At 38.1% G+C, this 16186-nt stretch overlaps 1 protein-coding gene across 7 annotated transcripts in view; it reads right to left on the bottom strand.

Annotated features, from left to right (window-relative positions):
* The window catches only part of MAP4K3 (mitogen-activated protein kinase kinase kinase kinase 3), a 238945-nt gene that overhangs the window by 222021 nt on the left and 738 nt on the right, over positions 1–16186 (bottom strand). The window lies entirely within an intron of this gene.

Raw genomic sequence — 16186 nt, 5'->3', positions numbered from 1 at the left:
CTAATACATGGCATAAACAGTATACAAAACATTACTAACAATGCACAAACATCAGAAGAAAAATTAGATGATTGGGTGCTCCTAAAAATCAAACACTTGTGCTCATCCAAGACTTCACCAAAAGAATATAAAGACAACCTACAGACTGGGAAAAAAATCTTACGTGGGAGAAGTCCAATCAGTGTCTAATCTCTAAATTCTAAAAGATACAGCAAAACCTCAACAACAAAAAGACAAATAATCCAATTAAAAAATGGGCAAAAAACATGAACAAGCTCTTCATCAAAGAAGATAGTCAGGTGGCTAACCAGTACATAAGGAAATGGTCACAATCATTAGCCATGAGAGAAATACAAATTAAAACTACAATGAGATACCATCTCACCCTAACAAAGCTGGCATTAATCCAAAAAACCCCAAATAATAAATTTTGGAGAGGCTGTGGAGAGACTAGAACACTTACACACTGCTGGTGGGAATGTAAAATCATACTATCACTTTGGAAATTATTTGGCACTTCCTTAAAAAGCTAGAAATAGAAGCACCATATGATCCAGCAATCCCACTCCTTGGGATATAGCCTAGAGAAATAAGACCCTTTACATGAACAGATATATGCACACCCATGTTCACTGCAGCACTGTTTATAATAGCAAAAAGATGAAAACCTAGGTGCCCATCAACGGATCACTGGATAAACAAATTACGGTATATTCACACAATGGAATTCTACCCAACCGTAAAGAACAACAATGAATCTGCGAAACAGCTCATAACACAGATGGATCTGGAAGGCATTACGCTGAGTGAAATTAGGTGCAAAAGGACAAATATCTTATGAGACCACTATTACAAGAACTCAAGAAAAGGTTTAAACACAGAAGAAAACATTCTATGATGGTTATGAGGGTAGGGAGGAAGGGAGAGGGGAATTCACCAACTAGACAGTAAAAAAAAAAGATAGTAGACAAGAATTATTTTAGGTGAAGGGAAGGACAACACACAATACAGGGGAAGTCAGCACAACTGAAATAAACCAAAAGCTAAGAAGCTTGCGAGTACAACCAAACACTTCGAAATACAGTATTAGCAGGGGCAGGGGACTGAGGACCATGGTTTCAGACCATGGTCAACCGGCATAACAAAGTTTATTAAGAAAACGTTCTGCAACCCACTTTGGTGAGTGGCATCTGTGGTCTTAACAGCCAGCAAGTGGCCATCTAAGATGCATTAATTGGTCCCAACCCACCTGGAGCAAAGGAGAATGAAGAACACTAAAGACACATGGAAACTATGAAGCCAAGGGACAGAAAGGGACACATAAACCAGAGACTCCATCAGCTTGAGGCCAAAAGAACTAGATGGTCCCCGTCTACCATCAATGACTACCCTGACAGGGAACACAACAGAGAGTCCCTGATGGAACATGAGAAAAGTGGGATGCAGAACTCAAATTCACGTAAAAGGACCAGACTTAACGGTCTGACTGAGACTGGAGGGATCCCAGAGGACACGGGCCCTGGACTCTCTGTTAGCCCAAAACTAAAACCATTCCTGAGGGAAAGATTAGACAAAGATTAGACTGGACTATAAGACATAAAATGATACTGGTGAGGAATGTGCTTCTTAGCTCAAGTAGACACATGAGACTAAGTGGGCAGCTCCTGTCTGGAGGCAAGATGAGAAGGCAGAGGGGGACATGAGCTGGTTGAATGGACACAGGAAATACAGGAGAGGAGAAATCTGCTGTCACATTATAGGGAGAGCAACTAGTGTCACATAACCATGTCTGTATCAGCTTTTGTACAGGAAACTAATTTGAACCGTAAACTTTCACTTAAAGCACAACAAAAAAAAAAAAAAAAAAGAAGGGAAAAAAAAGAATTCAAAAACAAGAACCCAATGTTCACTTAGGTTTGGGGTTCAAATTTGCATTATCCATAAGGTGTGGGTAATTCTGCACGAGAAATTAACATAAAAATTAGTCCCAGACTGATTACAACCTATGAGGCTCCTGCAGAAGCAAAGGCAAAACTGTTTTTAGCAAGACAACCCTCAATCTGAGCCATAAAAGAGTCTTACAGGAAAAACTAAAAAAAAGATGAGTTTGCAAACAAAGTCATAATCCACCATGAGTGAGAGTCAGCAGACACAACAAACCAATAGACAGCAAGACTAAAATCCCAAGAATTTGAAAATATAGGATAATTTGAAAAAGACAATTAAAAAATGTTAAAATAATCAAAGTTAGAAAGAAGTCAAAACTAAAAGAACAAGAAACTATGCAAAGACTTGATAAAGAAAACAGAGCTTCTAGAAATAACACAATTATTAAAATTTAAAAAGCAATGGAATCTAACTGACCAAACTGATAACAGTTGGAGCATCAAAATAAATGACAGCAGTGAATTATAAAACCAAACCTGTTGCCATTGAGTCAATTCCGACTCATAGCGACCCTATAGGACAGACTAGAACTGCCCCATAGGGTTTCCAAGGAGGGGCTGGTGGAATCAAACTGCTGACCTTTTGGTTAGCAGCTGAGCTCTTAACCACTGCACCACCAGGGCTCCAGTAAATTATAGCCTAATAAATAAAAAATGAGCTGAAGCTGAAAGGTAAACAGGGAGAATTTAGGGAGAAGGAAGAAGAGGAAAGAATCCACAAGCCCAAGTACAAACAAAACAGAAGAGAAAGCTCCTCCTCACAGTAGAATGCCAACTAATAAATACAGAAAAAATTAATGGAGTTAGAAAATCTCTATTTTGCACCATCAGAGTAATAATTCAAGTAAGAATCATCAACAGATGCTAAAACTAGCTGATGTAAGTCTGATGAAGAACAAGATATTACACAGTCTCAACATATCTCCCCATAAATTACTTAATTATAAAAGGAAAAATAATAACCTTATAGTGAAAAAACCTAGTAGACGGAACGTTAACCAAATGATGAAAGTTAACGTTAATAATGGAACAAATCAACACCATGTGCCTCCTGATGTGATGCACTGAGGACACGACGTATTTCTGCCAAAAATGTGTAACCAGAATTTATCCCTTTCGTTACTATATATATATATATATTTTTTTTTTTAATGCCATGTTTTTTCAGTATTGGAATACATGCTTACTGATTGTGTGTTTAAACTTTCGGTTGTTAATATGAATCTTGGAGCCCTAGTGGCACGGTGGTTAAAGAGCTCAGCTGCTAACCAGAAGTTCAGCAGTTTGAATTCACCAGCTGGTCCTTGGAAACTCTACGCGACAGTTCTACTCTGTCCTATACGGTCGCTATGAGTTGGAATCGACTTGACGGCAACACGTTTGGGGTTTTTTTAACATGGATTTTGAGAAAATATGATCTGGTAATAGCCACCAATGAGGCCAGTGCACTGTGGCACCACCAATCTGTGCTACTACAATATACTAACGAGACCTAGATAAGTAATTTATTGCTGGCACTTTTCCATTAGGTTACATGAGGAACCTCTGGTTTTCCAAATAAGACACAGAAAAACAAAAACCCAAGAGGGCTCCCTAGCTGTCACACAGGAAAGCCATAATTGCAAACCTTATCTCACAGAAATAAAGAGAGAACAGGCAAAAGTTTACAAAACTAACACATGCAGGAAGTGTGAACCTACACAACAAGGAGGCTCCAACTCTGGTCTGCAGAGCTTCATGCATTTCAAAAGGGACCCACCATGACTCTGTTCGTACTAGAACTGGAATAAACCTTACCCCTCAAGTCCAGAGGCATAAAAGTGGCTGGCATACTGTTTGTGCCTATGGAAATGAAAGGGTTTCAATAAGAAGAAATACCACATGCCCAGAATGAGGGGCATTCTACAAAATAAATGATGCATACTCTTCAAAAATGTCGGTGCTAAAAAAACAAAGAAAAGCTGAGGAATGACTCTAAATTAGGAGTCTCGGAAACTACAAGCAGCATGTGATCCTAGATTGGTCTTTGGACTAGGGAAAAAAATGCCATTATGGACATTAGTAGGACCACTGGTGGAAATTTTAATAAGGTCTTAGATCAGTTATAGTATCAGTATTTCCCAATTTTGGTAAGTGTCCTATGGTTTGGAAACCCTGGTGGTGTAGTGGTTAAGTACTATGGCTGCTAACCAAGAGGGCCACAGTTCACACCCACCAGGCGATCCTTGGAAGCTCTGTGGGGCAGTTCTACTCTGCCCTACACGGTCGCTAGGAGCCAGAATCTATTCGAGGGCAGTGGGTTTGGTTTCGGTTTTGTCCTATGGTTTAACTTAAGTGAATGTCCCTTATTTTGAGAAATACACATTGAAGTGTTTATGGGTAAAGGAGCATTATACATAAAATTCTCAGAGTTCAGAAAAAAAATAATATGAATATATAGATTCTTCCAGGAACTGACAGAATACCAATTCAGATACTTTAACGAATGGATGCAACACTGAAAGCGCTTACTCCTTTATGTCAAGAAATCTGGAAGACGCTACCTGGCCCACCAGCAACAACAGGGTTACACTCATGTCTATTCCAAAGAAAGGCGATTAAACGGAACGTGAAAATTACCGACCAATAGCCTTACTATTGTATGTTAGCAAAATTTTGCTCAAGATAATTAAAAATTGGTTGCAGCTAAACAGCAACAGGAACTGGATTCACAAAACACACATGGAACAAGGGTTATGACTGCTGATGTCAGATGGATCTTGGCCTAAAGCAGAGAATACCAGAAAGATGTTTACCAGTGTTCTACTGACTATGCAAAAGCAATCAACTGCGTGGATCATAACAAGTTACAGATAACACTGCGAAGATGGGAGTTCTAGAATATTTAATTGTGCTCATGCAGAACCAGTATATAGATCAAGCGCCATTTGTTCAAAGAGAACAAGGGAATATGGCCTGTTTCAAAATTGGTAAAGTTGTGCAGCAGGATGTATACTTTCACTTTACTTATTCAATCTATACACTGAACAAATAATCTGAGAAACTGGACTATATGAAGAACACAGCATCAGGACTGGAGGAAGACACATTAACCATCTGCAATAGGCAGAGGACACAACTTTGCTTGCCAAAAAATGAAGATGACTTGAAGCACTTATAGATGAAGTATGGATTACACCCAAACATGAAGAAAACAAAAATTCTTACAACTAGGCCCATAAACAACATCACGATAAATGATGAAGAAACTGAAGATGTCAAAATTTCATTCTACTCCGATCAACAATTAACGTACATGAAAGCAGCAGTCAAGAAATCAAACAACGTTATTACATTGGACAAATGTGTGGCAAAAACTTTAAAATACTAAAAAGTAAAGATGTCACTTTGATGACTAAGGTGTGCCTGACCCAAGCCATGGTATTTTCAGTCCCTTCATATGCATGCAAAAGCTGGACAATGAAAAAGGAAGATCAAAGAAGAATCGACAAATTCGAATTGTGGTGCTGGCAAAGAATACTGAAGAACAAACAAATCAGTCTTGGAGGAAGTGCAACCAGAACACTCCTTAGAAGGAGCTTCTTTTTACCAAGAGGTCTCGCCTACTTTGCACATGTCGAAAAGGACCAATCACTGGAGAAGGACATCATGCTTGGTAAAGTTAGAGGGTCAGCGAAAAGAGGAAGACCCTCAAAGAGATGGATTGACACAGAGGCTGTAACAATGGGCTTGAACATACCCACTATCGTGAGGGTGGCACAGGACCAGGCAAATGTTTCATTCTGTTATATGTAAGGTCTCTGAGTCAGGACCGACTCAACAGCAGTTAACAACAACAATGTATATACAAAGAAAAAGTGATAAAGCAAATGTGGCAAAGTGTTAACCACTGATGAATCCAGGTGAAGGGCATGTGAGGCTTCTCTGTATTATTCTTGAAATTCTCCTATGAGTTTGGTTTCTCTTTTTTTAAAGCAACAGAAGTTTTTGAACAGCAGCTTATACACAAACACAAAGGAAGGTGCAAGGATATGAACCATAATGCAGCACACAGAATAAAGAATTGGAAAAAATACAATATTCAAGACATGGAGAAAGAGAAGAAAGATCAAGCACACAACAAGAGCTCTAAAGGGAGACAACAGAGATGGAGAAGAAATGACTGTCAAAGACACGTCAGCTCAGAATTTTCCAGAACGGATGAAATATGCTATTCTTCCAATTAAAGAAAAACAAATATTTTTAGTTAAATCCACACCCAGACACATCATTGCGAGACCACAGGACACCGAAATCAAAGAAGACAACAGAATATCATCTTCAAAGTGCTGAGAAAAAGTAACTGTCATCCTAGAGCTCTATACCCCACTCAACTATCATTTAAAGGTAAAGATAATATAAAAATATTTCTGGTTAAAAAAAAAAAGGACTGAGTTTACCCTACACAGTCCCTCATCTAAAAAAGAAAAGAAACTGCCAAATGATGCTCACCAGACAGAAGAAAACAGAACCCAGAATGAAGCAGTGAGATGTCAAGAAGCAATGGTAAGTAAAAAAATTGAAAACACTTTAACTAATATAGGAGATATAAGAACAGTGTAGAACCAAATTAAGAGACAGCAACAACACAAAGTAGGAAAGCGGTAACTAAAAACAAGCAATCTTGCATAGAGAAAAGGGAGATACCGATTACCTTTATAATCCAAGAATGCATGTGGCAATTTTAAGGGTAACCACTAAAAGTATAAAAATAAAATGCGTAACTTTTAAATAAACAGAAGGGGAAGGGTGGGAAATAAAAGAAACTCACTAAATACCATCCAGATGGCTACCCAAACAAGTTGGAAAGAAAAGACTAACCCTAATGAATTTGGGAAAACATTATACTGTAAATCAAATGAGTTTCAAAATCTTCAGGCTGGCATTGATTTGTCTGTATCTTAGGTATCTGAAACATCACGTTTCCCAATACAATCCCTTACTTTAAGGTGGAATGGCTGTCTATTATCTCATATTGGTCCCAAAGCAGTACTTTTATCCATATTTCCTCCTTTGGAATGACCTCCCTCACAATCCTCTACAAACGCAAACCCAGTATTTCTTCAAGCTCCAGGGGGTCAAGATTCACCCTTCAGTAAGTCTTCTAGACTAATCCCAACTCATCCTTCCCCTAAATTGAGTTCCTAGAGCATTTATAAAGTTTTATTATTACTTTTAATTGTTAAAATACTACTTTAGACATTCTTTAGATGTTCCATTTATGCATATTTTGTTTGCTCAACCAGACCAAGATCAGAAAGAAATTTTTTAAGATACCCTGAACAACCTAGCACAGTGTTGTTTATTTTTCACTTAAGGATGAATAAAACTTTTTAAGCCTTTAAGTGCATTTTCAAGCCTTTAACAAGCTCAAAAAAACACTAATCGTGTAAAATAAGCATGCATAAATATATATATCTCATACATAAAAATAAACCAGGCTTCTAAGGACTCTGTTTCAATCTCAGACAACAGCATTTCCCCTGTCTTCTTTCCTTTTCACATTTGCCAATTTTAAAAGGAGTCCATATGCTTAAGGCTAAAAATGAACAAGGTTAAGTCAAAGGAAGTCAGACCGCTAAGACAGTGAAAATTTTGATAAAAACTAAAAATGTGACTCATTACTGTACCACCTTGAAAAAATATCCCAGAATAGTAGTTCTCTTTTACTACTTATTAGTAGAAAAAGTTGGGGGAGGGGGATGCAAATTAAAAAGAAAAAAACGGCAAAACACTGATGAGATAAACTAAAATCTAAATAAATGGAGAGATATACCATATTCATACAGCACAACTCAATACTCCTAAGGTCTCAATTCTCCACAAATTGAGCTGCAGATCTCATGCAATCAAAATCAGAATCCCAGCTGGCTATATGTGCTAAAATGCCATAGGATTAGCTACAAACATATACATACATATATACATGCACTGGGGTTTTTTTTTTTTACACATGTATATGCAAAAACTGGTGAAAACTAACTAAGGTCTAGTTAGTTGTGTCGTGACAATCAGTTTCCTGGTTTTGATAATACACTATAGTCTAAGGTCTCACCTTTGGTGGAAACTGGGTGTTGGCTACATGGGACCTACTTGTATTATTACTGCAACTTTCTATGCATTTATAATTATTTCAAAATAAAAAAGCTTTTTAAAAAAAATCCCAATACACTTTTTTGTATAAATTGAAAAGCTGATTCTAAATTTACATGCAAAAGCAAAGGACCTAGAAAAGATAAAACAATTCTGATAAAGTAGAACAAAGTTGGAAGACTCACACAACCTAACTTCAAGACTTATACAGTGAACAAGACAGTGAGGGACTGGGGAAAGTACAAAGAGCTCATTAGAACCACAGAGTCCAGAATATACCCACACATGTACTGTTAACCGATTTTCGTCAGAAGTGCCAAGGCAGTTCATTTATGATTTTACGTGAAGTCCAGGAGTGGGGGAGGTGGACTGCAGCTGTGATTTACTGGGGAGACAAGAGAACTTCCTGAGGTTACGGAAATGTTCTGTATTTAAATAAGGTTACACAGGTATGTATTTGTCGAACCTTGTCTAATTAAAACACATACAAACCCACTGCCGTCAAGGTGATTCCAACTCACAGCAACCCTACAGGGCAGAGAAGAACTGCCCCACAGGGTTTCCAAGGCTGTTTAAATCCTTAAGGAAGCAAACTGCTACATTCTTCTTTGGAGGAGTGGCTGGTGAGTTCGAACCACCCACCTTTTGGTTAGCCGGCAAGCGCTTTAGCCACTGCACCACCAGGGCTCCTTAATTAAAACATTTAAGACCCATGTATTTCACAGTAAATAAACTATAACTTGATTTTAAAAATATACAATAAACCCAACTTTTGTGTATGAAATATTTATGTATGAATAACCAGAAGCAGAATAACTAGAATCAAAACATTAAAAGCATCATCTCTTAGGAGTAAGGTTACTAATCATTTTAATTGTTTGCTTATCATTTCCTTAATAATGTCTTTTTTTTTTTTTTTTTTTTACAGTGTTTTATATTCAGAATAAAATAAGGGGCACTTTTTAAAGTTATGCCGGAAGAATATCTTACTGTTCTCATTATTTCATGTATCAATTATTCCCCAAATCTGTAGCATTTTTCTACATGTCTTTGTGAGTCCTTTACCAATCCCTTAATAAGAGCTGAGAGAAAGGTACTGACCCTTCCCTTATCAAGTTTCTGTTAGTTCTAAAGTCATTGCTAAAGAATTATTATTCTCCACAGAAAACAGAGAAACTCATTATTAGGATTTCTTTAGAACAACTACAGTAAAAGAATAACAAAAAGAAACCTCAAAGATAGCTCTTTATTTTCTAATAAAACGTCTAAAATTCATCACATCTCTCTCTTCTCTACTGTCTTTGTAACGTGTAGACCACTGATTTAAATTTAAGATTTAACAAAATAGGAAAGGTTCACTGATATGATCCTGGACTCCACACTACAGCTAACTTTTAAGAAACGACCACTGGTCAAGTTGTGGAGAGTTATCAGAGAAAAATATCCACAATTATCTGAAATGGCTTTTAAAATATCCTCCTCCGCCAACTACATACATGTGAGACACTAGATTTTCTTCATACATGTCAGCAAAACAACAGATTGAATGCAGAAGTAGAACTGAGAATCCAGCTGTCTTCTATTTAACCAGATAGAGATTTGCAAAAATGTACAATAATGCCACTCTTTTCACTAGATTTTTCTGACTGAAAATAGTCACTTTTCACAAAAATGTTATTTATACTAACATGTCGTGGGTTTTTTATCATTGTTTTTTACAAACTGATAGTTTCTCAGTTTTAATTACTAATATGGTAAATAGCAATAGAAATAACACATAAACAACTTTAGGGTGCTCAACAATTTTTAGGAGAATAAAAGGGTTCTGAAACCAGAGAAATTTAGGAATCACTGTCTTAGCAAATATTTTTGTCCTTCATTGTCTCTGATCTGTTCTCATTATGATGACCAAAAAAACCCTGAAGCCCTTTCAACACTATTATTCCTTGTACACTTCACATCATCTAAACTACTGTGCCCGGCTTTCAAGAAGTTTTATAAATTGGCACTACCTTTCTAGTAGATCTTATTTTTACATACTCCCCAACACAAGCCTTCCTTTTCAATCCATCCTCTATTTTAGTCTCCAAGACTTTACCTTTGTAGTTACATTCACCTTTCACCTGGAACGACCCCCCCAAGTCACTTTCCTCTCTGTCTCCCCCTACCCCCACCACAACTATCTAAACCTGTACTCACCCTTCAGGGACCAGAGGTCAAAGGAGACAATGCCTTTAAAGTTAGAAGTTTGTACTTTAGTCTAAAGGCAGTGAAGATAAGGGTCTCTGAGCAGGGAAAGGTGAACAATTTATATGGAAAGAGTTTTCTTACAATCTTGAATTTCTAAGAAGGGTTTGATGTCTTCTTTGATACAAAATAAATGAAGTCTTCTTTGAAAACACCTAAATTTACAGTCAAATCTAAAATTCTTCCACAAAGTTTAAGGACTAAGGTAGTCAGTACATTGTCACATTAGGAATCCAAACCTATAATCTCAGGTCAAGGGAGCTGGCACTCTGACTGAAACGTGGCATCTTCCGGTACACAAAAAAAGACTGTAAAAAGCAAAACTAGAACAGAAAACAAACATGATTCCTCTTTTGAAACTATGGCCTTTTTGTATTGATGAACAAAGTCCTCTTCCTAAAATTCCAATGTAATCATATTGTCAAAAAATAAAATGTGTAACAACTACTAATATTCACTAGTTAGCCACTAAAGGTCTTTAGTTTAAAATGACAGATTATCTTCATATGCTTGAAAAGTTATGTACATTGCTTAATATACAGAAGATACTCATATTAAGTCTACGGATTTTGTTTAGGTCTAATAACAATCCATAATGTTTAGTGTATGCTGTACCCATTACTACCAGAGCTCTGGACCTAAGCTCAATGCCATCTCCTCTTTACAGTCTGCTGTGAGTTCTCCCTCTGCTAAACCCAGGCACTGTCCTAGACTCTCAAGATACAGCCGTGAACAAAGCAAAATCCCCAGCTTCCTGCATTTATACTTTAATAAGGACAGACAGATAGTAAACAAATGAATATATGGTGATATGTGTCATGATAAGAAATTAGTAGAATAAGAAGTAGATGTAGATTTTCTATGAAGCTAACAAACGTTAAAAAGTTCAGCTCCCCCCACCTCCACTTGCATGGGTCCCTGTAAGTGTTGAGAGTTGCTGGGAGATAAAGTGTACCCAGGTAGAAAGCAGAAACCAGGCTGCTATCAGGAATTATTTTATGTGACCGCATTTCTGATTGAGAGTCCTCAGAAGAGACCTGACTCTAAGGTTACAGTACTCTGTTGGTACATCGTTTCTCATTCTAAATGAATATTCACCTTCATACCTAATTTTTCATTCTAAAGTCTCTTTCTCAATGAGGGCCGCCCAAATTGCATAAACTTCAGGTCCACAAAATCTGGACCCACCCCTGGTAAAGACAAAAAGTGAGGGGGTGTGCTGTTTTTTTACAGGGTGGTAAGGAATGGACTCATTAAAAGGTGACATTTGAGCTCAGACCTGAGGGAAATGAGGAAGTAAACTATACTGACATGGGGGGAGGGGAGCAGATATTCTAGGCAGAGACAGCAAGTACAAACCCTGAGCCAGCAGCATGCAGGGCAGGGTAGGTTAGAAGGACAGTAGCAGGAGAAATATACAATAATAAATAATATCAGCCACTAATTGCAATTAACAATTACTGAGTGCTTATTATGTGTCAGGCATTGTCCTAAGCACTTTTCTAAGTCTCTCCATTTTACAACTGCGGAAACTGAGGCACCCAAAAAACCCACTGCTGTCAAGTCGATTCCAACTCACAGCGAGCCTACAGGACAGAGAAGAACTACTCTATAGTTTCCAAGGAGCACCTGGTGGGTTCAAACTGCCAATCTTCTGGTTAGTAGCCACAGCACTTAACCAGGGTTTCCAAACTGAGGCACAGGGAGAGGAATTAAGTAACTGGCCCAAGGTCAAACAGCTAGTGGGTGATGAAACAGGCAGTCTGGCTCCAGGACCCAATTCCTAATTACTATGTCACGCTACAGAGAGGTAGGTTGTCCAGATTATGGAGTGTCTAGAGAACCTCTCAGCCAGTAAGAGATTTAATGTAACAGAACTGAGGAAGCCGACATAGTCTTGATTTCAAACTATGAAAGCTACAAGTAGGTATATATTTTACATCCCTGTAAATATGTGAAGGCCAACCACCAGGCCTTCTCATTTTTGCTACGCCACTCACGGTCCCTAACACACTTCCTTTCATATTTTAGCTGCTCAGCGTATGATGGTTGTTCAATGTACTCTCATGAGAGAACTTACTAACCATTTATTCTCAATACAAAATAATGCTTTAGATTTGCTTTCACAAATAAATACATACACAAACCAAATCTTGGAAAGAGGTACCTCTTTCAGGGAATCAGATCCATATCAAAGTCAGATAACCTGTTTCATTTTGTGTAAGCTTTCTAGAGAAATTATCCCACAATCTGTTCCACTGTCACCAGAGTGCAGACGTAGGTCTAGGAGCCATTTCATAGAAACGAAGGTGAAGCCATGACACTAGACACTTCCTCAGAAACACATGAAGACCATGTCCTTTCAAACTTGCTTTGCCTTATCCTAGCTCCAGCTCTAGTGTATAAATCTTTTCTCTAGTAATAAATCTAGGAAAAAGTCAGAATAGGAAGACTTTAAGGGTAGGAATATAAATTAAACTTGAAAACTGCCTGAGAAATTAAATGCTGATAATATAATCTAATTCAGAGCCACCTACTTTCTTTAAAAAAAAAAAAAAAAAAAAACTCTTTCAAATGACAAATCTATAGCTCAATAGTTTTGTTTTGTTTTGTTTTTGAGTCATGGACCTCTTTGAATGTTATAAGCCATCTCTCCAGAAAACATAAATACACACAACACTAAGCGTTTCATTTTCAGAGGATTATGGGCCTCCTGAGGCCCAAGTCATAGAGCTCTAGGTGTCAACCCCGAGGCCCCTAGGTAACCTCCGCTCGATACTTCATCTGACAGATAGAGCCCACAGAGTTATAGATCTTTAAAGTAAGGTATGAAGAAAAAAAAAAATTTTTTTTAGCTCTATCTTTGCATACATTATAACATACTTAAGTAGACTGGCTTGGAAAAATGCGATTATTCTAAAGACTTCCTTTAAAAAAAAAAAGTTAACTCATTTGCTGGGTAAAACACAAGTCGTTTATTTAACACCCAAAGCAAAAGGGCATACAATGGTATTAATACCTTCACAATGAAACAGCTCTGAGACGCTGGGCGACTTTACAAGGTCACATAGCTAATAAATCCCAGATTTTCCACATCCTAACTCAGTGCTTTTTAACTAAGGCACGCCACCTTAAATATAACGCAGAACACATAGCATTGGGCAGGATACAGTTTCCAAAATAAAAATCCCTTACAGTGATTTATACCATTTTTCTAGAATTTTTTTTCTAAGAATGACTATAAATAACTAGGTTTTGTATTTACTTAATACAATCTTTGCATTTTTAGCACCTACATACTGACATATCAAGGAGCAAATTATATATATTGGCTTTTGAAACCAAACTTTTTAATGTGCTCTCCTCTAATCAACGGAATTCATATAAATAAGAAACATCTAAAACAGCAGAACAAATGGGAAAGATATATTATCTTTGTAGCATGAACATTACAGATAAAGAATACAAATAGTTTAAGCTGGGAGTTATTAAGTAGACAGGGGAACGCTGCCAAAAACCATGTGGGGTTTCTCTGCTCTGGGTCCCTGGTATTAGCAGAGCCTGGCAGGCAGGGATCAAGCACGTATTATCTGATGTCCACTTGGCTGACTCTACAAAAACAGAGTGGCCTGGCTGCACTACAGAAGTTAGGAATTTCGACTATTACGTAAAGATCTCAGTAACTCAGAATGTGGCTGCAACTCAAAAGCTGAACTCGATGTCTGCCTCAGTTTCTCTACTGGAAATTTGGTAAATTATCTGTCTTAATCCTACCTCTAGAGAGGCCAGATTGGTTAAGAGACTGGTTAAGAATGCAGTCTCTAACTGGTTCTAATTTGGGCTTTGCCACCTACCAACTTTAGCAAGTTACTTTAACCTCTGTGCCTCAATTTCTTCAACTGCAAAATGGAACTAGTAACAGCATCTATCTCAGAGTGTTGTTGTGAGAATTAAGTAAATTAATACATGGAAAAAGTTTAGAACTGGTACTAGCAAGTAATTAGCGCTCCATAAACATAACATTAGCTCTTATCGTTCTAAGTGGATGACAAGATTAATCAACTGATACCTGTCTTGCACTTAGGTGTCCTAGGAAATTATAGGCCCTAATTTTTTTTTTAACCTTTTAATCATGTAGCTTACCAAACAGCTGTTTTTTTTAAATACAGTAAATATGTGACCAATTATTCCTATAAAGAATCCTGAAAGAACTTACCACCATACGCACTGCCACTAAAACTATATAGTTTTAGTTAACTTTTCATCTGAGCATAACCAGACTCCCCGGACTACTCCTAAACTACTTGGACTCCACTTTCGCGGTATTCCAAAACCCCATCACTCTTACCTGGATTACTGTGATGTCCTCCTAACTGCTCTTCCCTCTCCAATCCACTCTCCACACTGCAGTAGGGAAATCTTTTAAAAATTCAAATCTAATTTCACTCCCCAGCTCCTTACTATCTTGAGAAGTCCTCACAAGACCTAAGAGGCCTATCTATATGTTCGAAGGCCATTCTCCCTCCCTGGCTGCTGGGGCCATACAGGTCTTCTTTCAAATCCTTAAAGGCTTCCTATTGCTTCTCATAGTGTTCCCTCTATCTGGTATACTCCCCCCTTTCTATGGCCCTAAGCACTGCATAGTTATCTTTCAGATCCCCTACCTCTCACTCCCCAAACTAGATCAGGTCTTTCTGTTACATGCTCTAATAACCCCAACCCTAATCCTCTCTTCTTTGCAACACAAAATAAAACTCTAATAAAAATGGTTGTCTAATGTTGTTCTTACCCCAAAAAATAAAACTCCAAGTAAGACTTGGGACCATGCCTATCTTTTACTGCTACAATCCAAGTGCTCAGCTGCCCAAACCCACTGCCATTGATTCCATCTCCACTCATACAGGCCCTATCACACAGAGACCTGCCCCATAGAGTTTCCAAGTTTCCTTTTTCCTGTGGAGTGGCTCGTGGGCTTGAACCACCAACCTCTCCATTGGCAGTCAAGAGCTTAACCACTGTGCCACCAGTATTTGTTAGAAGAGTGTCTATACACCCACATGGTCTATGGGAAAGAGTGATGAGACTGACGAAGGTAAAAAGCACATCATCACAAAACAAGATTAATGCAGAGTAGTGGCCGCAATGTACTGAATATCTAAGTTATCATACTCTTTACATTGAAGGTAAAAGTAAAAAGCTATTGCTTAAAGTTATGACTGAACTTTCAAATGCAAAATTAAGTTTCTTTATGCACCCTCAGGTGTTAAGTGAAACAGGAGGAGTTCAACTTCAGTTACCAGTAAGAAGATCCACGACTAAATCAAGACTGCTGGCACCTCTGGCACTCTCCTCCTCTCTTCTTGGCAGTCCCTGTGAGGCCAAGAGTTGAGCTGGCCAGGGAAAAGTGATTTCTACTACCACATTTAGAAGTGGTCTCTTCATAAGAGCAATGCTGTACGGCTAAGGGACTTGGAATTCCAACCCTGTCAAACCAGTACGTTTCCGGAGTATTTAATTCGCTTAAAAAACAAAAACAAAACAAAACAAAAAACCCTCAATCTTATGTGAAAAAAAAACAAGTTTAATATGGCATCATAGCCCAATTCGACTTGAGGAAAACAAGTTGCTCTTTCCTCCGTAACAAAAACAAAACACACACACACTAGGTCTGTTTTACACAAGAAAGTCGTTAGTTGGAAAATTAAATGAAACTGATACGCTCATGCTAAGAGCTGAAGGGCTGGCGATGGAGGCAGTGCGATAATTCTCTCCAGGCCTGGTGAGCAGAAGACCCCAACCTACAGCGGACCCCCGGGTCCGTCGGAAACACGCAGGTTTGACACACGCCAGACGCCTGCCGT

This window comes from Loxodonta africana, chromosome 26, assembly GCF_030014295.1.
Source record: "Loxodonta africana isolate mLoxAfr1 chromosome 26, mLoxAfr1.hap2, whole genome shotgun sequence".
Taxonomy (NCBI): Eukaryota; Metazoa; Chordata; class Mammalia; order Proboscidea; family Elephantidae; genus Loxodonta; species Loxodonta africana.
Note: the sequence above shows the minus strand (reverse complement) of the source record. Positions and strands in the feature narration are given on the sequence as shown.